Source organism: Mirounga angustirostris, unplaced genomic scaffold, assembly GCF_029215605.1.
Source record: "Mirounga angustirostris isolate CCGP_5_RB_7025 unplaced genomic scaffold, mMirAng1.0.hap1 SCAF_13, whole genome shotgun sequence".
Lineage (NCBI taxonomy): Eukaryota > Metazoa > Chordata > Mammalia > Carnivora > Phocidae > Mirounga > Mirounga angustirostris.
The window spans coordinates 50665464-50691746 of NW_026991721.1; the positions used below are offsets into that span (position 1 = coordinate 50665464).

At 47.2% G+C, this 26283-nt stretch overlaps 1 protein-coding gene across 11 annotated transcripts in view; it reads left to right on the plus strand.

The window, feature by feature from the left end:
- The window catches only part of TENM4 (teneurin transmembrane protein 4), a 719612-nt gene that overhangs the window by 141476 nt on the left and 551853 nt on the right, over positions 1-26283 (plus strand). For all 11 annotated transcript variants that reach the window (XM_064576841.1, XM_064576836.1, XM_064576846.1 and 8 more), the window contains exon 2: positions 786-841. The gene's annotated coding sequence lies outside the window, so the exon portion shown is untranslated. The remainder of the gene's footprint in view (positions 1-785; positions 842-26283) is intronic.

The following is a 26283-nucleotide window of genomic DNA, read 5'->3' on the forward strand; positions in this document are numbered from 1 at the left end:
GGATTCAAATATATGTTTCCTTCACTTTTCCTTAGCTTTGTGTTTTTAAGGTAAAAGTGATCTCTGGGATGGGCCAGTCTAGTTTCCTTATTTTGCAGATGAGGTAACTGAACCCAGACTGGGGAAAGACCAGCCCAGGGTCCCTCCTGTCACTGGCTCTTCCCTCCCCTGGGCTCTGCTGTGCACGGTGCCTGCCGGAGACCTGACCAGGGCCCAGGAGTCTTGGGGAAGCCAACAAAGCTGATGTCGGAATAAAAAAGAGTTAATAATGTGAACAACAGTCGAGGTGTAATACTGGGGGTTCCGGGGTGGGGGGAGCATGGTGATCTGCGTGTGACTTTTCAGTATAGAATGCCTTTGTGGTCCCTGCTTTGCAAAATGGTGAACTCTGTGCATTAGAAGAGAAAAACTGGAAAAATACCCTAAAATGTTGAGCGTGAGTATGTTGAGGTGGTGACATTTTTGTTTGCTTTATTTCTCCTGGTATTTCAGTGGCCTTTTACATTTTTACATTTATGAAAAAGAAAAATAAGTGCCAAAATGATGGAAAGGCTGAATTTTCTGTACTGGGGGTTGAACACCATCGGCGCCTTACATGTCACATAACTGTTAATTATTATACTTCATTTTTGAAATAATGCCCTTCCAGCCCCTGACCCTTAGCAATTTCCCCAGTTATGTGGGATCATAAGCAGTTGGGAACTGATACAAGGTATTAAACCTCTGATGCATTTTAGTCCAGTGGTCTCAAGGGATTAATTGCAAATCATCTTCTTGTTTTGCAGATGGAAAAACTGAGACTCAGAGAGGGCTAGTGATCTCCCGGACACTTGGTCAGTAGGTAAGTGATAATGCTGAAAGTGAGCTGGAAACAAGATATGCTGCTAGTTTCCGCAACCAAAATCTCTGCAGGCTCATTGTCCCAACCTCATGACTTTTCTGATGTGTGCAATTCAAGACAGGAAATAAGATGAGTTGGTTTGAGGCATTTGGATATGATTTGCCCTGTAGTTTCTGTTTGTTTTCACTGTTGAGTTGGAATGTTTAACAAGCGAATTTGTGAAGGCTTCCTGGGCGTTGCCTGCCTGTAGTGGATCTTTCCCGGGGAATGGTAGGGCTCATTAAAACCTGGCCCACACTGTGGCTAGTTTGACATCACTGACCCTTCCAGATACCCAACAGTTTGGTGCATCTGGAACAGAGCCTGGGACGAGGGGGTGAGGGGAGCTGGGTTTCAGTCCCACCATCAGCTGTTTTGTGACCTTGCACAAGCCACTTAACTCACAGGCTTACTGGTTCTTTCAAACCATTTTTTCCCCAGAATATTTGGTGTCAGTCCTCTGTGCCAGGCACTGAGGATAACAAGATACATACAACACAGGCTTTGCCCTGGAGGCACTCACAGCCCAATTTATGAGCGCCTCCATTTCCTCATTACTGTCTCATCATGAAAATTTCTAACATCTGCTTTGGAGTTTACAGTCTGTAGGGCATTTTGTGATCTTCCCCCAAACTCCGTAAGATGGAAAGAAGCTGTTATTGCCATTTTGCCAAGAAGAACACCATGGCTCGGGGACTTGGCAAGGCCATACAGTGAGGAAGGGTTAGAGCTGACCTTGAAACCAAATTTCCCAACTCCAAAGCATTTGTTTCTGGTAACAGCAAACTATTCTACCTGATGACTTTAGCCTTCGAACCCTACCCCTTAGCAGTGAGTAAAACACTGGGGAGATCAACACCGGGAGGGAGTCCATGCTGGTGGAAGGATACTTTTTGGCTAAGGGGTACTTTCTTGTATCTAGCTAATGATTCCAGAAAGCAATGCCTTCTCTGACTGAGAATGAAGGCAGCCTTGAGCTCTGGGTAAGTTGATAGCCAGAAAAAAATATGCCCCCCGGCGGAGGCCCAGGCCACCTCCAGGTGGCTGGTACTCAGCATATCAGAGGGAACCCGCCCGAGCCAGAGGGGCACAGACCCCTTCTCCCACAGTGACCCTACGGAATGCTGTTGCTTTCCACCAAAGCTTGATGATCCTGGTGGCGCCAGCTTTTGCAGAGTTGCCTGGTCTCAGGCAAGACGTGGAGAATGATATGGATTAGAGGTTGTGCTCTTTGTTTGTGGGGATGACAACTTGAGCAAGAAGCTCTTGGGCTCCCTCAAAGTCTGCAATTTCAAAGGGTGCATGGATAACCTCCGGGACCGGGACGGGTTTTCCGGCTTTATAGTATGTGTGTGTGTCGTGAATTGTAGCTATGCTTGATGAAGATGTACTGACGTGTGTGTGATACACAGGACGTGCAGGATTTATGGAGAATGCAGGTGTGCGAGCATGGGGTGTGGAATCTGTAAGGAGTGTGTGTGTGTGCGTGTGTGTGTGCACTTTATCTCTAGGAAGCAATTTATATGAAAAAAAGAAACACGGGTGTAATTTTTCAACAGGACCAAGAAACGGGCTTTTAATAAGTATCATTAAACTCTTATATTACAAGGCAGAGGCCTGCCTTGCTTTCATCCCGGCTTGGATCACACAGCTTGCCCTGTTCTTTAGTGTCAGATAAAAACTCCGCCTATTTGTAGTGGTCTCTCCAAAGCCGTTTCTCCCCCTCCCTCCTCTCCCCCCGCCCCCGCCCTACCCTGCTGCTTGTCTGATCTCTCCGCTCGGACCCCGACACAGCCGGGGCTGGTGTCAGGATTGACAGATGATACCTGCGGGTGTCCCTGGAATCTGAGCATCCTGCATCTCACGTTGTTCCAGCAGGAGACTTTAGGGTCTTTGTTTATGAGCTGCTCCAAGCCGAGAGAGAGATCGGGGCTCCTTCCTTTCCCGGAGGGTCACTTACAGCCAGTGACACCCGGCAGGACTGTGTGTGCGCAAACCCTTTCCTTTAGGGATTGGGTTTCCCCTTGTCTGACATGGGAGGAGGAGAAGCTCTGTTGAAAGGTAGGTTTCACTGTGCACTGAAAGCCTTCTGCCAGGTCTCCTAAGGAAGCTGGTTCCCAGAGTGATTATCTTTCCTGAGCTAGGAGTGAAGTGCTCTGTGATAGGAAGCTTGGCAGGCTTAGCAACAGGCTTATCAAACCGTGCTGTAAGAATGGTCATTCGTGTAAACAGGTCTGAGTTGGTGCAGTTTGGTTCTTTGTGCCCTGGCTCTGTTCTGGGGCTGGTGTGTTCTGATTTGCATGGCTCCTTTTCAGAAGTAGTATATTCTGTAAGGTGCAGAGTTCTGCCTGCATCGTCCTTGCTCACCCCCACGGTACGCAGCATGGGGGTACCCAGTGTGGGGTTGAGTGTGCAGTGGGGGGATAGCCAGTGTTTGTGATCTGTAGAGAAGCCCCTGGCTATGGGAGCAGAGTGCCCCAGGCCGGGATACTCATGCCTTCTATAATATAACAGGCCTACATTTGACTCCTAGCTTGGCCTCTTACTACACCAACACACTCAATTTCTCTTGGTCCTGGAGGACCTGCCCTACTTGGAATATTCTGCCTAGTTCTTGCTGGCAACTCCATTGGAGTGGCCAGCCTCTGGTCCCTATGGCTCCAGCCATTGGCTCAGAACTGGCTCCACACCAGACGGGCCACTGAACATCACAGTGCTGCCACACATCCTGGGTGGGTGTCCTGCCTTGACCTTTATACCTACCCAGACAGACCCTCCAGGACTGGGACAATAGCCCACGTTAGCTCTTCCAACACCATTATGCAAGGCACTATGGTAACATCTTAGATATACTTTCTGTTTTCTAATTTTTACCTCCATTTTTCCAGATAAGCTATTTCAAAGAAGTTAACATGCCGGAGAGTACTCAGGTATTCAGTGATAATGCTGGGATTTGAGCCCAGGTGTTTGGACCAAAAAGTTTATGCTCTTGTCATATATAAAGTGTATAACACACAATGACTAGCAAAAATGGTTGTCACCTTTTAGTGATGGTGCTTTTGAAAGTAATTATTAGTAAAGCATTTATCATAGTACATCCTAGTTGTTGGTTGTGGTCTTCTCGCACTAAATGGTGAGGTTCTTGAGGGCAGACACTAGAACGTTAGCCCCTAGCAGGATACATGGTCTGTAGCAACTAATCTATAAATATTGGAAGGACTAACTATATTAATAATGACCAACTTTCCTCATTGCTGACCTTGTGCTTGACAAAGTGCTAAGTGCTTTGTATAAATTATTTTGCTTCTTAAAATAACCCTATAAGATAGATACTAATATTATAACCATTTTCCACTATAGAAAACAGAGGCTTGAAACGTTTGGATAACTTTCATAGGTTATCCAGCTGTTAGGTGGCAAAGCTGGAGGTGGGAGCCCAGCTTACTGGCCCGAGAACATGGTGCTAAGCTGCCATGTTTTGCTTCGCCAGGATGTTCTGGCCTTCCCTAGATGTCCCAGTGGACCACAAAGCCACAGCCCATGCCCATCACTCCTTCGGTAAATTCCTGAAGCTGTCACTCAAATCCTGGGGACAAAGCTAGTGAAGGCCAGGAGGCCACAGTCAGGTATCAAAGACAGTAGGAAGAGCCACTAATAACTAACGGGAAAGAAGACTGGATTTATAAGACACGAGTGGGGCAAAGTCAACATCAGGCACAACCTTTTGAGGTCCATGAAGAGCAGGGGTGAAGTGTTTCAGTGGCACTTTCCAGGGGAATCTCTTAGGCTTGGCAAGTGTGCCCACAGACTCATTGGCGGGTGAGGCTGGGTGAGGGGAAAGGTCTTCGTGCACTGCTCTCAAGGGAGGGCCTTCCTTTCTAGTACCTTCCCACAAGACCTCACAGGCCAATGATTTATTTCATCATGTGGAGCCTCATCTTATGCAAGCCGAAGAAATGGTACTCCTCCTTCATTGCCACAAGATAATTGACCCCTTGTGACTTTGTCCAAAGGGTAACAGGAGCATATGTTTTTAAGTGAAAGGTTAGCAAGCACTAGGGAGGCAGCTTTGAGCTGGGGAGGAGGGGGGCTTGGAATGGCTCTGGGGGCTGCCAAGGTGGTACTAGGATTCCAGCTGTTGACTCTTGACCAGGAGTCATGCCTCCAGGCTACATTTGGTGTCCCTGGGACTCCGGTGAGGTGCGCTGGTGCCCTCATCTAAATGCTAGAACAAAAATATAAATAAATAAAAATAAATAAATGCTAGAACAAGAACAACTGTTTCGGGAGACACAAGCGAACACTCGGTGGCCAAGAGAAAAGTAAGCAGAATGACATGATGACATGTCAGTGAGAGCCTTCGTGGGCAAGTCTTCGGGTGGGCTTGGGGCTTTGCCCTTCTGGAGGCTGGACCTGTGCATCCCAAGGGCAGTGGTGCCGCTGAGCCTGGGAGCTGGACCCTGAGGCCCTTAACTCTTTTCCTCCATAGCCAAGAGGCCCTTCCTCTTTCCTTGGAAACCATCACCTACAGAGCCCTGGGGGCCTCGTGGACTTCTCCCTGGGACTTGCTTTGGAGATAGGTGGACAATTCCCTGTTGGCACCTGGGCCCCCACCCGTTGATCCTCTTCTTGTTCCCACGTTGGGCTTCTCTGTTGCCGAGACTGACATTCGCCTGGGATATAGTCCCCTAGCCAGACTGTTGGTTTACAGCCCACATCTGTTCTCCCTGGCCGTCATGCCTGTTCTGATCGGTTGCTGTCTGTGTCATATCAGTTCTTAAATATTTTGAATTTCACTCCTGCTCGCAAGCCTTCCTTTGTGCAGAGCCAAAATGCCCCATACCAGCTGCATCCTGACTCCGGCACACGGGGCCCGCGCCAGCCTCTCAACCATGGCTGCACAGAGCTGAAATGGTTTTCGCCTGTGAGAAGGGCTTGTGGTGCTTCCTCATCCCTCCCAGGGCCTCAGAGTCACCCACATGTCTCCAGTCACACAGTCACGTGGGGCTCGGCAACATGCCTGTCTCTGCCACTGCAGCCAAAGCGAAGGCCCTGATGTTGCTGTGGCGGTTGACCGGGGAGCAGGAGGTGGTGTGTTCGGCCCCGGTCCCTGGCGTGTCCCTCCAGCAGGCAGCGTGCTCTCCTGCCTGCCCCGGGACATGACTCCCAGGTTCACTTAGCCGCGCCTCTAGGAACACGCTCCTTCCTCCAATGAGCACGATGTGCCAGCTTCTCAGGCAGAATTCCTTACGACTCTGTTCTGTCCTTCCTCCTCTTCTTAAAAAAGAGCAAAAGGAATGGCAGAAGTAACGTTATATGAAAGAAAGCTCACGTACTTGGGACTCAGGCAAACCAAGATTTTCATCCAGGCTCTGCTCCTCATTTGCTGTTTGACTTTGTGGAAATGGCTCAATTCTCTGGCCTCAGTTTCCTTGTCTGGAAGATAAGGATGACAGAACTGACAAGTGACAGCTACTGTGTGCCTGGCAGAGTTTTGAGCATTTACATGACAACCCCTCCCCTGCACCCGACATAGGTAACGTTCGTCTCTCCTCATCTTGCAAAAGAGGACATTGAGGCACAGAGTGACAGAGTGACTTTCCCAAGGTCACACAGCTAAGTGGCAGAGCCCATACTCAAACGTAGGTAGCTGGCAGCAGAACCTGCACTCCAGACCTCTCCAGCTCTATCTCAGGGCTGTGTAAGCACTGATTCCCGAGTAGTGTGGTTGGACCTGAGGGCGCTCTTCCTACAAGCCAACTCTGTTCCATTCTTGTTCTGTGTCTCGCGGAAAGAGAAAAAAAAACTCCTTCCATTCACTGAGTACAACCACATGCTGGGTGCTACACTATATGCTTTTCATTCATTATCTCATTTAAATTTTCCAGTTTCTCTCTCTCTCTCTCTTAGAGATCATGTGTGCATATTCGAGCAGGTAGGGGAGAGGGGCAGAGGGAGAAGGAGAGAATCTTAAGCAGACTCTACACAGAGCTCACAGCCCAACTTGGGGCTCAATCCCATGACCCTGAGATTATGACCTGAGCTGAAATCAAGTCAGATGCTTAACCGACTGAGCCACCCAGGTGCCCCCCATCCTTTTTAATATTGTTCCAATTGTACAGGTGAGGGGACAACAGAATGGGCATCATTTGAGGTAGTGAGCTCCCCATCAAAGGAATGATCCAAACAGGAACAAGACGGCCTCTTGGTGCGACTGTACTGGGGATTCTGGCCCTGGATTGTTAGATCATCCCCTACATTCCACAGTGCTCTTCAGTGCTTGGCTTAGGATTTGAACACTATCAAGTCCCGAGGGTTTTGCCAGAGTAGAAAGGGAAGATGGGAAGGAGTCCCCTGAGCTAATTCCACTGTTTCAGTGTTTTCTAGAAAACATACACTGACCCTGAGAGAGAAACAGAGGCCAGTGAAGTGGTTTCTGCCTGTGGCTAGAGTCCATATGACTAGCAGCCAAGAAACCCAGATTCTAGTCTAGGTTCTGCAGTTGGTTGAGAAATCATTTATTCAAAAGAAATAATAATAGTTACTGTGTCTATAAAATAACACATACGTGTAACTTGAAAGCACCATGCCAATGAGGTTGTTAGCATATACTGTTCTCCCTCCTGATGACACCTTCAATTTACAGCAGCTCCAAAAACTGACTCAGGGACAAGTGCTATCTCTGCTAGGGTTAGAGGCTGGGAGGAAGCGTGACTGAAAATGAGCAGAATGGAGCCAGCCATCATTTTTAGATTAGAGGGACTCCAGCCTCAAGCAGAAATCTATGTCTACGTAGGCAAGAGAAGAAAGAATGGAGAACTTACCTTTGAGTTTCCTTCCAAACAAGGGAAAGTTGATGGAGTATGTGTTCTCATTGGCTAACTAACGTCAGGTCTTTGGTGAGGAGTAAGCATAAATGACAAGCTACTAGCTAAGCATAGAGGGATAGAGCTTGTGCAGGAATGGCAAATGCATGATGCCTTAGGTTGGGTTCTTGGGACCAGACTCCAGGGAGATATGCGTGCAGAAAGTTTGTTAGGTTTGTCCCCAGGATCAGCATTTGTAAGGGAAGTAAGATTGGATCAAGGGGGGAGTTGAACTTCAATGCATCACAACATGGACATCCACTGACCCCATGGGGAGCGCTGGAGCTGGGATGCCCCTTCTCATACGCCGCATTGAACCTGGGGGAGTTGGTCTCACTGCCCTCTGCAGCAGCAGCTGCCCCTGGGTGAGGCAGCTCTCTTGGCCAAGGGCCATTCCCAGAGAGGGACTCCACTGAGAGCTGTCAGCAGCCAACGGCAACAGTCCCTGCAGCCGGAGGGATGAGTGCCTTCGTCCCAGAGGCCTGTATCTGGGCAGCCCGGCCCAACATCCACCACACACGGCATGCAGGCTGCTCTTTCTTCTGTACACCCCACCGCAGACCTCGCTAAGTGAAACGGCTCTCTTTACCACCGTGCTCAGATGAGGCCTCAGAATTTGTTCAAATACAATGCTTCAGATAAACATTATCAATCAGCTGGAATTGGCTGGTGAGAAGGAACCCACTTGCTACCTTTGGCCTCTACATCTGTAGGAGACATTTACTGATGGCATAAGAAGTCTCCAGTGTTATGATTGTTCTTACAAGATCGAACAGTTGGCAAACTGTAGACAGTTTCCCTGACATGTCTTTTGGAAAATGTGCATCTTCTTGTCCTCTTCCTTATTATCCACTCTGACCACATTCCATCTGAGCTCTGACTTGTTTTCCTTTTACCCCTGCTAAATGCCGTTTTCCCTAGGATTCATTTGCTTTTCATCTCCATCTCCCTCCCTCCCCAGCTGTCTCTCTCTCTTTTTTGCCACACATTCTTGCATCGTCTCATCCATTCTTATTTCAACCATCAGCCCTCCTCAGAGTATCCTTCCTTCAGCTGGGTTTCACAATCCCAGTCACCTGCCAAACCCGTCCCCCTGATTAGCCTGTCTGGCCTTCATAACAACAGCATGTGACATCCGGGTTTAGTTGGTAAAAAAAAATGGATGCTTCGAGAGGCTAAGATGCTTTCCGAAGGTGAGACATCTTGCAGGAGAGGACTGGGCTTTCTCTTAACGTCTGTAGGCTCCCCAAATCTGTGTTCTTTCTTTTACACCTTTGGGACATTTGTTGGGGTGATCCCTTGATGACTCCAGGTTCCCCTTTTGTTGAGTCTCACCTGGCTGAGAGCCCTGCAGCCCTCGGTTGTAGTCCTGTAAATCATCAGGAATCACTGCAGAGTGCTGGTGGACACCCTACCCCGCTGGGTGGGTTGGAGACTCTCCTGTTTTCCCTGAACAGGGTAGTTAGAGAGTGCTGGATCCAGTCTGGTCCTTGGGCCTCCCATTTCAGCGAACTTTGCAGATGCTGCAGTGGTGAGGAGCCTTGGTGATCACAGACTCACTGTCAGGGTCAATGGGATGGGGCTGGCACTGAAGCCGACAAATGGACTTGTTAGGGCTTTTGATGAATGAGACTTCGGTCAGTCCAGATGGCTAGCCATCGATAGTCTGGCAGCATCACTGAGGGACCCACCTGGGTCTCTGTGCCGAATGCCCGGGCTCTCTCATCTGTCATCCTGCTCCATTGAGGAAGTTGCTTTTGCTAAAGGGAGGCCTTTTGCTGTCACTTGAGGTCCGGTTCCATCAAAACCAAGGGTCAGGGCGCCTGGGTGGCTCAGTTGGTTAAGCGACTGCCTTCGGCTCAGGTCATGATCCTGGAGTCCCTGGATCGAGTTCCGCATCGGGCTCCCTGCTCGGCAGGGAGCCTGCTTCTGCCTCTGACCCTCCCCCCTCTCCTGTGCTCTCTCTCTCTCTCTCATTCTCTCTGTCTCAAATAAATAAATAAAATCTTTAAAAAACAAAAACAAAAACAAAAACCAAGGGTCAATTAGGCTGTTGTTAAAGAGGACCAATAGAGGCCCCTAGTCTGTGCCAGATAAGCAGCTAAGCCCGTGGGATACAAAAATAAAACCAGTGGCTCACCCCCTCACCCTGGAAATGCAAACTGGTCAGGTTTTTTTCATGTTGTATAAATGGATGACATGGGTCCCTGATCTGTGAAGCTTCTGAGCTCTTACAGGCAGTGTGTTGATTCTGCCCTCTGCCCTTGAGTCTATGACTCCTTTGCACAGGGAGAAATTTGGAATCCTTCTGGTGAGTGGAAAGGAGGCTCACTCCTCTCTGATACAGGTTTTCTGTGTGACCTTGGTCAGGGCACTTGACCTCTCTGGTCATCAGTGTTACCTCAACGTCAATGTAGAAAGAGGCCACTGCAATGCCTTAAGAGCCTACTGTTGGGGAAGCTCCTTGTATAATGCCCTGTACACAGTAGGTGCTTTATAAAGTATACCATGTTTTCCTTCCCCACCCCCAGCCTATGACTTAGTGAGATCAGTGGAGAAGTATTTGCTAGACATTGATGACCTACAAAGCACGAATATTTCCCCCAACGAATGCTGTAAATCTTTGTTGGGCGACCCAGGCCTGAATTGGTTCCTGGGTCTCTGTCTGGCGTGTTTCTTCCTGGACCCCCAGGGGGACAACTTACATACTCAATACCTCTGACCAGCCCTGACTTGGAGAGAGCTCCTCTTCATTTTCTTCACTCTACCCCTCCCAGTGTTCCTTCTTAGTGGGATGTAGCCAAGATTGCTCAGAAGAGGTGGCTATGGCAAATAGAGAGGGCCCTGCACCATGAGCTGGCTTTATGAAAACAGAACACTCTCTTGACCTCTCTAAGGCATGTTCTTCTCATTTATCAAGTACAGTAGTAATACTTTCCTTGCTAACATTCTCTGAGGGTCGCATGGGACAGTACACATGAGAGCATGCCATAGAACAAATATGTGATCTGCGGTTATGGATGCTATCGTTCTTCTGTGGATTTCCATCTCTTGACCTGGCCCCAGTCGCTCCCAACACAAGGTCCCAAATATATTTGGCCTCTGCGGATAACTTGTCCAGCAAGTTGTTTGTGGATATCTTTACTGTGACCCTTCTCAATGAACTTGTTTTGGTTATTTATGTCTGTCTTCTCTAAACTCTGAGATATTTAAGAACAAGGTCCAATCTTAGTTCATCTATATTCCCAGTATGTAACAGATGCTCCATAATTATTTGAATAAATAAATGAAGATGAAAGGTAATGGACGCTGTGGGTATCTGCCACATATGTGCTCTGTGTATGGAAGGCCTCTTGGGATCCTCACAGAGGCCCTACGAGGTTGATATTATTCCACTCCCAAGAAAAAGAAATCAAGGCCCAGGGAGGTGAAGCCACTTACTCAAGAGCACACAGTTTAGCAAAGTCAGAGTGACTAGCAGAGTGAGGGATGACAGCCTTGGAGCCCTGGACTCCCAAGTTAGTTGTCTTCTTCTCTACTGGACTATCCCTCTCTCTCCCTCCTTTTCACTTGTCATTGCCAAACAACATTAAAACAACAATAACAGGAAAAAAATAAAATTACCTTCCATCTCACCACTTCTAGCAAGTCAGCTGTTTCCACTTTCCACATTCCCCACAGTCTCTTTCATGCATATGTTTTTTTTTTATAACAGCATTATTGAGATATAATTCACATACCATAAAATTCCCCCTTTCAAAATTGTACAATTCAGTGTTTTCCAGTAGATTCCCAGAGTTGTGCCATGATCACCACTATCTAATTTTAGAACATTTCATTAGCCCCCAAAGAAATCCCATTTTCATTAGCAGTCACTCCCCATTTCCTGCTCCCCCCAGCCCCGCCCACCACTAATACCACTTTCTCTTTCCATGGACTTGCTTATGCCAGACATTTTACTTAAATAGAATCATATAAGATGTTATCTTTGTGTCTTATTTCTCGCTTTAGCATAAGGTTTTCAAGATTCATCCATGTTGTAGCATGTATGAGTACTTCATTCCTTTTTATTGCTGACTAATTCACGCACACACGCACACACACCCCATTTCATTTACCCATTTTTCAGTTGATTCAGATTATTTGTATTTTTTAGCCATTATGAACAATGCTGCTCTGAACATTCGTGTACACGGGGTTGTGTGAACAAGGATTTTTAGTTCTTTGGGGTACATACCTAAAGTAATATGGCTAGGTCATATGATGAACATTTTCAGGAGCTGCAGTCCGTTTTCAAAAGTAGCTGTACCATTTTATAATCCCACCAGCAATGTATGTGGTTCCCAGTTGTTTTCACATTCTTTCCAACGCTTTTCACTGTCTCTCTCCTTTTCTAACAGTCCTTATGGCTTTGAAGTGACATCTCATGTGGCTTTGATTCAGATTTCCCTGATGACTAACGATGCTCAGCATCTCTACTTGCCCTTATTGGCCACTTTTGTATCTTCGTTGGAGAAATGTCTACTCAAGTCCTTTGCTCATTTCTTAATTGGGTTACTTTTCTTTTTATTGTTGAGTTACAAGGGTTCTTTTTCTATTCTGGATACAAGTCACTCATCCAGTTTATGGTTTGCAAAATTTTCTCCCATTCTGTGGGTTGTCTTTTCACTTTCTTGATAATGTTATTTGAAGCACAAGTTTTTAATATTGATGAAGTCCAGTTTTGTTTTGTTTTGTTTGGTCACTTGTGCTTTAGGTATCACATCTAAGAAACCATTGCTTAACCCAAAGCCTTGAAGACTTGATCCTATATTTTCACCTGGGAATTTTATAGTTTCTTACATGTAAATTTATGATCCACCTTGAGTTAATCTTTGTATCTTGTGTGAGGTATGTGACCAACTTCATTTCTTTTGCATGTGGATATCCAGTTGTCCCTGCACCATTTGTTGAAAAGGCTGTTCTTTCCTCATTGGATTGTCTTGGTGCTCTTGTCAAAAATCAACTGATCATAAATGTGAGGATTTATTTATGGACTCTCAGTTCTATTCCATTGGCCCGTTGATCTGGATGTCTATCCTGACGCCAGTATCACACCGCTTTGATTACTGTAGCTTCATAGTAGGTTTGAAATTGAAAACTGTGGGTCCTCCAACTTTGTTCTTTTTTAAGACTGTTTTGGGTTCAGTATCTTGCATTTATATATGAATTTTAGGATCCATTTACCCATTTCTTAGAAAAAAAAAAAATTCCAGCTGGAGTTTCAGTAGGAAATGCATTGAATCTGTAAAGCAAGTTAGGAATGTTGCCATCTAAACAATATTAAGTCTTTCAATTTATAAACATGGATGTCTTTCCCTTTCTTCGGTGTTTTATGGTATTCAGTATTATACATATGACATATAAAGAAGTTTTGCACTTGTAAAGGACTCTTGCACATCTTTTTAAAATTCATTCCTAAATACTTCTATGATTTTTTGATGCAATTGTAAATAGAGTGGTTATCTTGATTTCATTTTCAGGTTGCACATAGCCAGCATATAGAAAACAAATGATTTTGGTATAATAATCTTGTATCCTACAACCTTACTGAACTTGTTTATTAGTTCCAATTTTTTTTTGTGGATTCATTAGGATTTTCTATATACCATATCTTATCATCTGTCTGTGAGTGGAGATAGTTTTATTTCTCCCTTTTCCTAATCTGGATGCCTTTTTATTTATTTGTGTGTTTGTTTGTTTGTTTGTTTATTTTTGGCTAATTTCCCTGGTTAGAACTTCCAGTATAGTATTGAATAGAGGTGGTGAGAGCACACAGCTTGTCTTGTTTTTAATCCTAGAGGGAAAATTTCAGTCTTTCACCATTAATTCCAGTGTTAGCTATGGGCTTTTTAAAGATGGCCTTTATCAAGTTGAGGATTCCTTGTATTCATAGTTTGTTAAGTATTTTTTTCATGAAAGGGTGTTAGATCTTGTCAAATGCTCTTATGTCTTTTGACAGGATTTTGATTTTTTTTTAGAGGCAAAACTGAAACAAGATTCGGTAACAAAGGTCAGGTCTAGACATTGGAGTATTGTCCCTGAATGACATGCAGGTCTCCTAGGGCCTTGTCATTGTGCATCCCCCACCCCCTGGACCTTGTATTCCCTTCCATGATCCTAGAAGGGCCGTTCCCCTAGCTCACTAGGACGTCAGACCAAAAATACTGAATTCTGGTCCTGACTCCCATTTCTAAGCTGGAATGGATAACAGTGAATCTCAGTTTGCTCCTTGGTATTAGAGACATTGATGCCTTCCTAGGGTTGTGACAATGAAGTGAAATAAGGGTTCTCCAACTATCTTCAAAATTTTCCACTGCTGGACCAAAAATGTGCCCATTTTGTCATGGAAGCAAGAATGTCAGTGTTGGGAGCTATATAAACTTGGGCTCAAATCCCAATCTGCTCACTGGCTGCTTGACCCTGGACAAGTCATTTAACCCTCTGAGCCTCAGTGTTCTCGTCTGTGAAAGAGAAATGATCGTAACACTTCCCTCTTGGGGTCTCTTTGAGAAGGCCCCGTAAGGACCCTGTGATGTCCCCAGGCATATCCAAGATGCCAAGGATGGCCTTTAAATCTGAATGTGAACAAGGAAGCCCTCCTTTTCCACTCACCCAGGGGGTCCCAGAGGGCTGGGCGTACATCTTCCTCACCTCTACTATGCGCAGAGCCTAACGCTGTGCTCGCCAGCATGTAAAGATACTCAAATGATTTGCAGTTGCATTTACTTTCTATCTCTCAATCCTTTACTCATTCCGGGTTTCTGTCCAGTTAAAAAAAAAACTGACTGTGACCTTTTAGAAATATAAATAGATCAATAAAAAAAGATTTTAAATGATCTCATTTTGTAGGTTTGTTTTGCTGAGTGGGCCAAGCAGGTATTAATCAATTTGGGGCTTCCCTGAGGGGGCAGGAAGGGCCCCACAGCTCCTGCTTCCACGGACCCAGCAGGGCTGCCCCACTTTCTCCAGCCAAAAGGCATAGCAGTATCTCTTGGGCATTGGGGATTTAGAAAATTTAACTTGGGAGAGATGTGTCCTTAATGATGTTTTATACCCAGGGGCCTCCAAAGAGGAGTGCTTTGGAGAGGTTAAGTGGGACAGAGGCTGCAAGAGCCACGTGCCAAGGGGCAAGGGTAGGGAGAAGTGGGAATTATGCCTTGGAATGTGTCCCAGGGGAGGACACGCATGATTGCGACAGCCCCCAGACGCGCTTCCATCTCCGCTCTGGTTCTCACGCTTGCCATTCATTGCTGCTTCTGTGCCCACTCCATTGAGGGAGGAAGCTCAGGGGCTCCACAAAGCCCAGAACCAGGCCCCCCTGAGTCTCCACACCCCCCTACCCCGCCCAGAGTCATTTACTGAGTGCCAGGCTCTAGGAGGAGTGGGACAGTGTGTCCCCCTCGAGCTGCTCGCTGTGGGGAGACAGCCATAAAGGGATGAAGCAAGGCCTTTGGGGGGCCTTTGGAGGGGGCAGTGAATCAGACTGTGGGGAGGGGAAGAGCAGGGAAAACTGCAGATGGAAGGGAAAGAGTTTACCAAACAGAGAAGGAAGCAAGGGGCCTTCCTGGCAGCAGGAAACTTGGCACCAAGGCTCTGAGACCTGGAAGGGTCTGGCGTCCTGGAGAAACAGGGAGAACTTCCATGGCACAGAAACAGGGAGTGAAGTGCGGACATAGGGGTGTAGGGGAGGGTTGAGGTGGGAAGACAGGTTCTGCCAGGTGAGGAAGGGCCCCCTCAGCCGGCCAGGCAATAAGGAATAGGGACTTGGTCCTGGGGGAGTGGGGAGGCAGGATAGAGCGACCAAGTGGGTTTGGCCTGAAATTGCCCTGAATTAATTCATCATCTGTGAGTAATCATCTGTGAAGCACCATTGGGTGCTCCCAACTTGCTGGGCTCTGGGGAATCCAGTAGTACGATACAGGCTTGACTCTAAAGAAGCCTGTAACCCATCTCCCTGCCCGCCTCCCTCCTTAACACTGTCTTGTCCGCGGCCTCTCCTCCTATGTTAAGCCCCCTAAGGTCTGTGGTCTTCATCCTCTGCCTAGAGCACTCACTCCAGGATCTTCTGGGCAGAAGGTGTTGAGGAAACAGCTGTGAAAATGAACCTCCTGACACTGGGGGCGGATTCTGTGAAATCATCACTTTGGAAATCCTCCACGTCCGGTGCCAGCTTGGAGGGACCACCCTCCCTGGCCCTAATGCCCAGGTCTAAGGACACGTAGTGGGCTGAGCCACAGCTGTGTGCGTGTGCGTCTGGGAACTGTGCAGGTGTAGGTGTGGGTGAACGTGTCCACACGGTGGGCCTGTGCGTCCGGGCCCCCATATACGGGTGTGGGGTGCATCTGTGTCCCCAGACCCCGTGCACTTGTCTGGCTCTGCACATGCAGGCGGGCCTGTGTGCCTTCCCTTCAGGCTCTCTGTTTGTTTCCGTGTGGAAGCAGAACCCCTGTCTCACCTTGGAAACAATCCTGTTGTTTGTGATTGCCGGGTAGTGACAGTGTAACCGCCTCCCCCCGTCGCGCCCCGCCGTCCCTCAGGCATACGGGCGCACATACAAGCCCTTACTGCTCAGAAGCTGCCGGCTCTGCAAACTCCCCAGGGATCCCCAATGGCCACTTGAGTGGCTTGCTAATGGGCTTGCTTCCTTCCTCGGAGAAATGGTCCAGGAAACGGTTTTGGAGTGAAATTTCAGGATTGGTTTAACTTCAGTAAAACACAACAAAGATGAAGTGGTAAGGTTTCGCGGACTTCCTCGGACTCCGCTTGTTGGGTAACCTGCTCCAGTGTCTGAGTCGGGGAAGAAATCCTTCCCTGAGGTTCTCGGGTATTGAGCAGGCTCTGATCTTTTTGGTCCTGTGTCGTTTATCAAAAAACACTGTCAGGGAGGCCGACTGCCTGAAGGGTGCATTTCTGCAGGTGCCAGAGAGTAATCCAGCGGACAGATGTGAGTCAGTTTAGCCAGTCTCATTTTTCCCAGTGGAGACAAGCACTCATGACAATGTTTCTAGACTCGATCAGCTGTCTTCACCAGCTCTTCTCCTTTCTTGGTGGATGGCATTGCCATCCTCTTAGGCATCACCAGCTCCTAATCCTCCTGCATTAAATCTTCATTGGAACAAGATGGGAGGATAAACGATCGAATGAAATCAATACCCACTGTCCGCCCATGTATCACTGGTCATCACACTCTCCCTTGAATCTGCCTTCTTCTCTCTTCTCCAGGTGCATTAGAGAAACCCAGAGGACCTCATTTGTGCTACACTGCCTCAGGCAGAATTAGCTTTTCTTGTGTTCTTATACTTTGCAGAGAGGAGTTGCAAGACAATGAGCTGACATCTTGTAGGAAGGTGGCTTTGGAACCTTCTGGTCAGTAGGTCATTTTGCCCTCTGCCCCCAGCTCATGCTCTCGCATCCCCAGGCCCTTTTCAGGCTGCATTTTTGTACTGGGTGATGAGAACTGGCCATCAAAGTAAAGACCTATCCAGAGAAATGCAACATAGACTCCAAGAGTCAGGGCTAAAAGTGCCTTTGGAGTTCTTTACCTACAGATGGGAAAACCCAGGCTCAGAGAGGCTTAACCAGTTACTCCAAGTTGGCCTGACAGAGGCAGGCCCTGAGTTCAAGTTCCCTGACTTAAGTCCTGCTCTTGCTTCTCTGACCCTAACTAAGGACCAAACAGAGGGATCCTACCCATACTGGTTTCAAAAGCTTTTCTGCCAGCATTGAAGCAAAGAAACCTACCAGCATGATGAAAAGTCAAGGCTTTGGGGGTCACAGAGACCTGGGTTCAAATCTCATCTTTACATTTACTAGCCATTTGCCATAGAGCTGGTTACTTTTGCTTCGAGGAGCCTCAGTGCCCTCATCTGTAAAATAGGGGTATCTGTCCTACCCCTGTCCTAGGGCTGTTGTAAAGTTTCAAGGAAATCACATATTTGAAATCCTCAGCAGTGTCCCTGGCTCAGAGTAAATTATCAACAAATGTTAGTGCCTCCTCCATCTGGAAGCTGACAAATTCAATTAACCAGAACCGGCCCCCACCCCCATTTCCCAAGCCTCCCCGTTCATAGAATCATAAATCTTGTGTTGGAAAGGAGCTCCATAAATCATCTGGCACAGCCCCCAGTTAGCAGAGTTCTCACTGTATTTGGCTCAGTGTGGTCCCCAGTCTTTTGCTGGCTCAGCCTGCCTTACTGTAAGCAGAATAATTCCCACCAGTGCAGCCAAAAAAAGGGAATAATGCTGTCAGTGGATTCCACAAAAGGGCTAATATTAGCTGGGCAGGAGGATGGGAGATGTACCTATATTTAGAATCTGTGTCTTCAGCCCTTTCCTAAAGCAGCAGAAGTTGGGGGGATGGAGGAGGGGAGTGGTTGCAGCCAGCTGACCCTGACCCCAGGAGGCAGGCAGAGCAGCTGGGCTGCTTCTCCCTTCCTGAGGCTGGTTGGCTTCCTCTCTCCTCAGGAAGTGGGGGAGCAGGGAAGAAGGCCAGCAAAGAGGGAGCGAGGCCACAGAGGGTGCCCTGCAGAGCAGCGAGGAGTGTGGTAGTGACAGAGGCTTCTGAGGGTTCTATCAGGACACCAGAGTGGCTGGAACAGGGCAGTGGGCTGGGTCTAGAACCTTTTACTCCAAGATGGTGTCCAGAGAGGGATTTTCCTGGCCTGGTCCTCCTGGAGACAGAAGTCCAGGTGTCACCGGGCCCTGGGCCTAGGCCAGGAGAGAGCTGTGTCAACTGCTGATTCCAACACATCCGTAACACAGCCCTTTGTACATCTGCCCTCTCACAGAATGCCTGCTCTTCTTTCTCTGCCTGATAAACTCAGCTTGGGGCCGTGTTCCAATCTTTCCCCTGTGAACACTCCCTGCTCCCCAGAAGTCCTGCTAGCCCTTGGAGCACTTCTGTGACAATTAGAAAAAGATGCCCTTCCTCCAAGCAGACAGAGCCCTGCACTAGGGCACACAGCCAGGCATGTAGTGTGAACCAGCTTTCAGGTCTCATCCACTGCCTGGCAGGGGCCCTTGTGCAGCGTACAACCTGAACAACCACACATGGCTGCCCTAATATGCCTCCTACACACAGGTACCATCCCCACACGTGCTGTGCTCAGCCCTCCTGCCCTCTCTTACCACAGTGCGCTGTGACTAGAGTCAGAGACTGGAGCCTGGGGAGCTGAATGAAATGGCCAGTGGCCTGTGGTCTGGACTAAATTCTTCTATAGCTGGATGATTCCCAGCAAGGAGCTTCCCCATTCTGGGTCTTCGTTCTCCCATCCTTAAAATGAGGCAGGTGAACTAGATGATCTCCAGGGCCTCTTGTAGCTTTCCAGGCTATTTATCTGCTCATTTTTAGGTGGCGTAGTCAAGATAGAATCAGAAAAGCATGTGTGCTCTCCCCTCCCCCCAAATAAAACCCACATGATCCAAAGAGAAATAGAAGTTATTTTTGACTTATTTGCAGTCTGGATTTCCTCTCTTGTGCTCCCCTCTGCTGGAATCTTAGGCTAGACCAGAAGGCCTGTCTGTGCAGGATGCTAAAGATTACCTGTCACCCAGGGAGAACTGGCCTCAAATCTTTTTTGCCCCCAGGCTGGGTGTGCAGCTATGATACTACGATGGGCCCGAATCTGGAAGTTTCACCCAGCGAGCCTTTGGAAATGTTGCGAGTCTGCAGCCCATTCAGTGCAGACTTTCTAGCATCACATCACCATCTTGAAATGGTTACTAGGCTCCACTTCCTGTCTTTTTTTTTTTTTTTTCCATTTTAGAGAGATGGGCAAGAATCATGGAGGGCCTGGGGGGTGGAGACAGGCCAGCAGGAGAAGTAGAAAGCCAGGGGTGTGAGTTCCTGCCTGGCAGAGCTGTGTTGCTCTCAACCGGTTTGCTTGTTTGCAAGCCGAGGGACGGCAGTGTCTTCCCCACCCGCCGAGTGCAAAGCACGGAGCAGGCGCTGGGCACAGATGCACACTTGCCCCACTTTGCCTGCAGGCACTTTGTGCACGTCAGTAACTTGAGAGCAGCGGAACTTTCCAGGTGAAATGTTTGTATGTGCTTTGTGTCTGAGAAGCAGAGGCAAAAAAACCCCCAAAAACGAAAAAAATGTTAAAGGATTAAACACACACACACACACACACACACATCGCTCACACATATCCAGAACCTTGAGTCTTTGAGGATTATTCATTCTCCCCAGTAGATTGTAATTGGTGATTTTTTAAAATCAGATAATGTCAGGGCTGGAAGCAATGTACAAGATTATTCAGTCTGGTGGATTTCAAACTTTTATTGGCCACAAAAGCCTCTCTTCAAAGGAAATTTTATGGGGCCCACGATGTATAAAATAGAGGAAAGCTAAGGCTGTCTGGATGAAGTGGGGGAGGCGGGGAGGGGAGACTCTAGGATCCCCTGAGCTCTCCCAGCCCCTCGAGGAAACTGAGGTGCGGAGAGAAGCACCCTGGCCAGGGCCACGTGTCACGCGAATGGTGGCCTCTAGGTTGGAACCCACACTGTACTGGAGGATGGGAGAGGAGGGCTCTGTGCTGCTGGGCAGCCTGGGGAGGCTCGCCCTCCACCAGAAGACCAGACCCTCTCTTCCCTGACTCCCAGAGACTTACTCTCAACAAAATGTAAAGTGGATGGAGGGAGCTACCTTACCCAGAGAAAAAGCTCGAGAAACTCTCTTTAAGAACAACCTTCCCCAGGGACCCCTGGGTGGCTCAGTCGGTTAAGCATCTGCCTTTGGCTCAGGTCATGATCCCAGGGTCCTGGGATTGAGCCCCGCATCAGGCTCCTCCTTGCTCAGCGGGGAGCCTGCTTCTCCCTCTCCCTGCTATTCCCCCTGTTCATGCACACTCTTTGTCTCTGACAAATAAATAAATAAATCTTTAAAAAAAAAAAAAAAGGAACAACCTTCCCCAGATGAAAAAAAGCAGTGACCTGATTTCGTTGACTCCGTGCAAAGAGGCTGAACTTTTTAAGGTAACAGAATTAAAGGAACAAAATCCCTGTATCTTAAATCTGCAGGACCAGCAATTGTCATCTGAGCCTCAGCAAACCCGGGAGAGCACAGAGCCTGCCGCATCCCCCAGGAGACCTTCCATGGTTTGGGGAGCAAATCCCATCCCCCGTGGCTAACGGGGGGTAGGGGTGGGGGGACCTCTGCCTTCTTGCCTTTTGTCCTTAGCCCCTGCCATCCAGCTAGGTGTTGACATTTGACCTGTATGCTTCAGGCACTTCTGACTTTGGGGGACTTCCTCATGCTCGGGCCTCCCCACACTGGACCCCCCTCCCATATTTACCACTCCTGGCCCTTTTGGCCCCTCAGACCCTTCCGCATTTCTCCTCCTCCCCACTGGGTGCCCTTGAGGAATACTGAAGCTTGCTGATGCCATGGACAGAGGAGGCCAGCATTCTTTCTTCCTCTTTCCTCCCCTCAGCTGGATATCAGAGAGTGCGGAGTTGTGCTCCCCTCTTCCCCCCCCCCCCCAGAGCAAGGCTCCGCTCTTCCCTCAGACAGCAGGGGCCTCCTTAACCTGTTGTTTGCAACGTTTGTTCCTGGCATTAAATCTAATAAGCTTTTGTCTGGCTGTTTGATCCTGAGCTTGTTTGAGGAGTTTAGGCCTTTACAGTGCATTAACAGGATGCTGACAAGGCTTTAGGGGCTTCCGTGAGCCTATGGAGCTCAGGCCTCTGGAAGAGGCTTGCCTTGCCGGAGGTGCGTGGGCCTGAGTTCCAGTCCTGGCTTTGTCGTGTACTAGCTGGGCAGCTTTACCTCTCTGAGCTGCCATTTCTTCTTCTTAAAAATGCAGGATATACCAGAGGGGGGTGGGGAGGGATGGGGTGGCAGGGTGATGGACATCAGGGAGGGTATGTGCTATGGTGAGCACTGTGAAGTGTGTAAGACTGATGAATCACAGACCTGTACCTCTGAAACAAATAATACATTATATGTTAATAAAAGTTTTTTTAAAAAATGAGGGATATACCAAATAAGATTGTGTTGAGGAGTCATTAAAATAATGTAAGGAAAATGGCTGGGCCATAGTGGGGACTCCATAAGCAGTCATTCCCCACCTTTCAGTGAAGCCCAAGGAAAGCGGAGCCTGGCACCTTCTACCTACGTGTCCTGATGGGTTACTCTCCAGGGGACAGTGGAGGGGGGGCATTTGCCATATGGCATAGATTGCAAGACACACGTAATTGAACATTTCAACAACTCTAAAATCGGGGTGCCTCTTACATGTTGTGTTCGTGTCATAGTTTAACCAGCATTGTTGTTAAGATCTGCTTCCTCCTCATGAGGTAATGAGGTATCTTACCCTAGGCCAACAGAGTCATGCAGAATTTCCAGGAGGAAGTGACCTGATTTGAAAGTTAGCCCTGCAAAATGGGTTGGGGTGGTAGAGCATGCTCCCAGCAAAGGGGAGAGCATGTGAGAAGAGGCCAGAGAGTGTGTAGTCAGTTGGAGAAACTGAAAGAAGATTGAGATCTACACTATCCAGTATGGTAGCCAACAGCCCATATGGCTCTTGAGCACTTGACATGTGGCTAGGCCAAACTCATGCTACCTTAAGTATAAAATACACACTGCATTTCAGAGACTTAGTATGGAAAAAAGAAAAAGAATATAAAATGTTCCATTCATAATTTTTCTATATTGATTATGTGTTAAAATGATAATGTTTTAGATAAATAAAATATATTTATAAATAAAATACATACAGTATATTATTCAAATTAATGTCAATTGCTTCCTATTACTTTTTTAGAGTGGCTACTAGAACCTTTAAAACTACGTATGTGGCTGGGCGCCTGGGTGGCTCAGTCAATTAAGTGTCTGCCTTCGGCTCAGGTCATGATCCCAGGTAAATAAAATTGTGTACATGGCTCATTTGTGTGGTTCACGTCATATTGGGACATAATGCACAGGGAAGTGGAAAGCCGTGGAAGGGTTGTGACCCAGGCAAGGTAAGGCTAGGGAGATCAGTTAGGAAGTTGGAGAACTCCAGTGCTTTTGCTATATTAACTCCTTTAATCCTCAAAACAACTCTAGAGGTAGCGATTTTTAAATTTGTGTGTGCAGCTAAGGAGAGTGAGGCTGGGAGAGGAGAATGACCCGGGGTGGGCTGCTCTGTGTGGGGCCATCTGTAAGCAGTTCAGAGCCCACAGCCCAGCCTTGTCAGGGTCACGGCCAAAACCCATGTCTTCTGAGTCCAGCCTGGCACCCTTTGCACCCTCTTCACCCCATCTCTGGCTGCCAGCCTGAGAATGACCATGCAGCTTAGGACACAGACACCTGGCTAATCTTGATCTGAACTTTTCACAGCATCCCTAGGATTGGGTTTTCTTTACAGATGCTTTCCCAGGTCCCTTACTCCAAGCAATGAGCCAAGATGTCATACCTGGCAATTATTTCCCCTGTCCATGTCATCCTAGGAGGATGGGCTGTTTCCCCAGCGTCATTACTGATGGTTTAAATCATTTTCAGATAGTGTACTTTTTGAGAGAACATGGAGAACGTGTGAACATTCACCACCACTTCTAGAAAGACTGTGCTGCGCCTGCCCCTTACCGTGAACACCGAACACACAGCCTCTGCCGCCCTGGCGCCACAGCCTGTCCACCAAAAGCCACAGCAACGTGATGCGGCTGAACAGAACCATAGGAATGGCTCCGAACTCCTGGAAGGACAGTGACTTCCTGAGGAGCAAATTGTTTTTCTTCATTTTCTAAAATCAAAGGTATCCTTATAAATGATTACAAAATAAAATAGTGCAGAAAGTCTTATACTGAAAAGCGAAACACTTCCCCAACCTCAGACCCCCTCTCCTGAGGTAACCACATTTAACTACTTCTTTTTTTTTTTAGAGAGACAGAGAGGGTGCGAAGGGAGGGGCCCTGGAGTGGGGGGAGGGGCAGAGGGAGAGGGAGAGAGAGAACCCCAAGCAGCCTCCACGCCCAGCGCAGAGCCCAAGGCAGGGCTTGATCCCATGACCCTAAGATCATGGCCTGAACCAAAACCAAGAGTCTGTCACTTAACTCACTGAGCCACCCAGGCGTCCCCCACATTTAACTTCTTTTGATTTTAGTTCTTCAGGTGATTGCTTGCATATCATTACATAGTATTTTCTTAAACTGCTCCAAAGTGATGTAGCAGCTTTACACAGTATCTGTCGCCTTCCTGCTGGGTTAAGTGAAGGTTTAGCTCACTGACATCCCACCTCTCCCACCTCCTCCCAGGGTGCACTTGTAATTAAGAGTCAATATACATCACATTTTCAGTTCTTCCTTTGGTTCCCTTTATAACTCTAAATAATACACTTAAATGAGAATGGTTTCGAAGGGTTTGTTCTTCTCCTGGATGCATCTCTCCAAAGCTTCTCTTCCAGCCATGGGCTGCTTCCTGCAGAAAGGCTTCTCTATAGAAAGAATTGCTACAGAGCACCTAGAGGTGCTTAGTCTTAATATTTTGAGGTAGGTAGCTGTCCTTAATTTTGCATCATACTTTATATTGTAGGAATTGATGTGGAAATCAACAATGGAATTTCTACCTGTTAGGAGGAACTTCACTCCGGATGCCGTCAGGCTCGTGGTAACCTCAGGGCTGTTGGGTGGCATTGGAACACGTCTTGCCGGATTTGGGGTTGTGGTTAAAAACGTACTCATCTCCATCTTTAAAGAAAACCAAAAAACCCTTCACTAGAACCTCAGAGGTCCTCTTGCCTGATTCACAGAACATCAGAGCTTCGGTTGGAACCCAAGAGTCCTTTTTCTTTTGAAAAACTAAGGTGTAAGGAGATTAACTAGCTATAATCAAGTTAAGAAGTTACTTAGAGAAAGAGCAGGGCCTAGGAACCCAGGCCTTCCACCTTTATTGCCATTATGCTGCTCCACAAACCTGAGAATCCAGAGCCATCCCCATGCCACAGAAGGGCTAGGAGTGAGGGACGCCTGGTTGGCTCAGTTGGTTGGGCGACTGCCTTCGGCTCAGGTCATGATCCTGGAGTCCCTGGATCGAGTCCCGCATCGGGCTCCCTGCTCGGCAGGGAGTCTGCTTCTCCCTCTGACCCTCCCCCCTCTCATGCTCTCTCTATCTCATTCTCTCTCTCAAATAAATAAATAAAATCTTAAAAAAAAAAAAAAAAAGAAGGGCTAGGAGTGAAATCCAGAGTAGGTTGGAGTTAACTTTTTACCTAGACCTGGGGTTAACCAGGGTTATAATAATTAAGTTGAAATAGCAATGAAATGTTAGCAGGAACAGCATCGTCTTATACTTTGTGTGTGTGTAGAGAGAAAATACAAAATCATTAATGCTAAGCTTAACTGCCAATAAAATATTGTCTTAATTTTTAGAAAATGTGTATAAGGCACTCCACTGAACATGGAGGATATAAGGCACTTAAAATATTAATTTATTGTTAAAATGGCCATACTACCCAAAGCAATCTACAGATCTAATGCAATCCCTATCAAAACACTAACAGCATTTTTCACAGAGCTAGAACTAATATATGTATGGAATCACAAAAGATTCTGAATAGCGAAAGCATTCTTGAGAATGAAGAATGCTGGAGTTATCACAATCCCAGATTTCAGGATATACTACCAAGCTGGGGTCTGGACTCCTGTTAAACAGGTTGGTATGGCACAGAAATAGACACCTAGATCAATGGAACAGAGTAGAGAGCCCAGAAATAAACTCACACTTGTATGGTCAATTCATCTGTGACAAAGGAGGCAAGAATATGCAATGGACAAAAGATAGTCTTTTCAACAAATGGTGCTGGGAACAGTGGACAGCTACGTGCAAAAAAATATAACTGGGCGACTTTCTTACTCCATACACAAAAGTAAACTCAAAATGGACTCTGGACCTAAATGTGAGGCCTGAAACCATGAAACTCCTAGAAGAGAACATAGGCAGCAATTTCTTTAACATCAGCCGTAGCAACATTTTTCTAGATATGTCTCCTCAGGCAAGGGAAACTAAAGCAAAATCAAACTATTCAGACTAAGCCAAAATAAAAGACTTTTGCACAGTGAAGAAACCATCAGTAAAATGACAAGGCAACCTACTGAATGGGAGAAGATATTTGTAAATGACATATCCAATAGGGGGTTAATATCTAAAATATATAAAGAACTTTTATAACTCAACACCAAAACAAAACAAAACAGAAACAAATGATCTGATTTAAAAATGGGCAGAGAACCTGAATAGACATTTTTTCCAAAGAAGACATACAGATGGCCAACAGACACGTAAAAAGATGCTCAACATCACTAATCATCAGGGGAATGCAAATCAAAACCACAGTGAAATATTACCTCACGCCTGTTAGAATGGCTTAAATCAAAAACACAAGAAACAACAAGTGTTGGCAAGGACGTGGAGAAAAAGGAACCCTCGTGCACTGTTGGTGGGAATGCAAACTGGTGCAGCCACTGTGGAAAACAGGATGGAGGTTCCTCAAAAAATTAAAAATAGAATTACCTTAC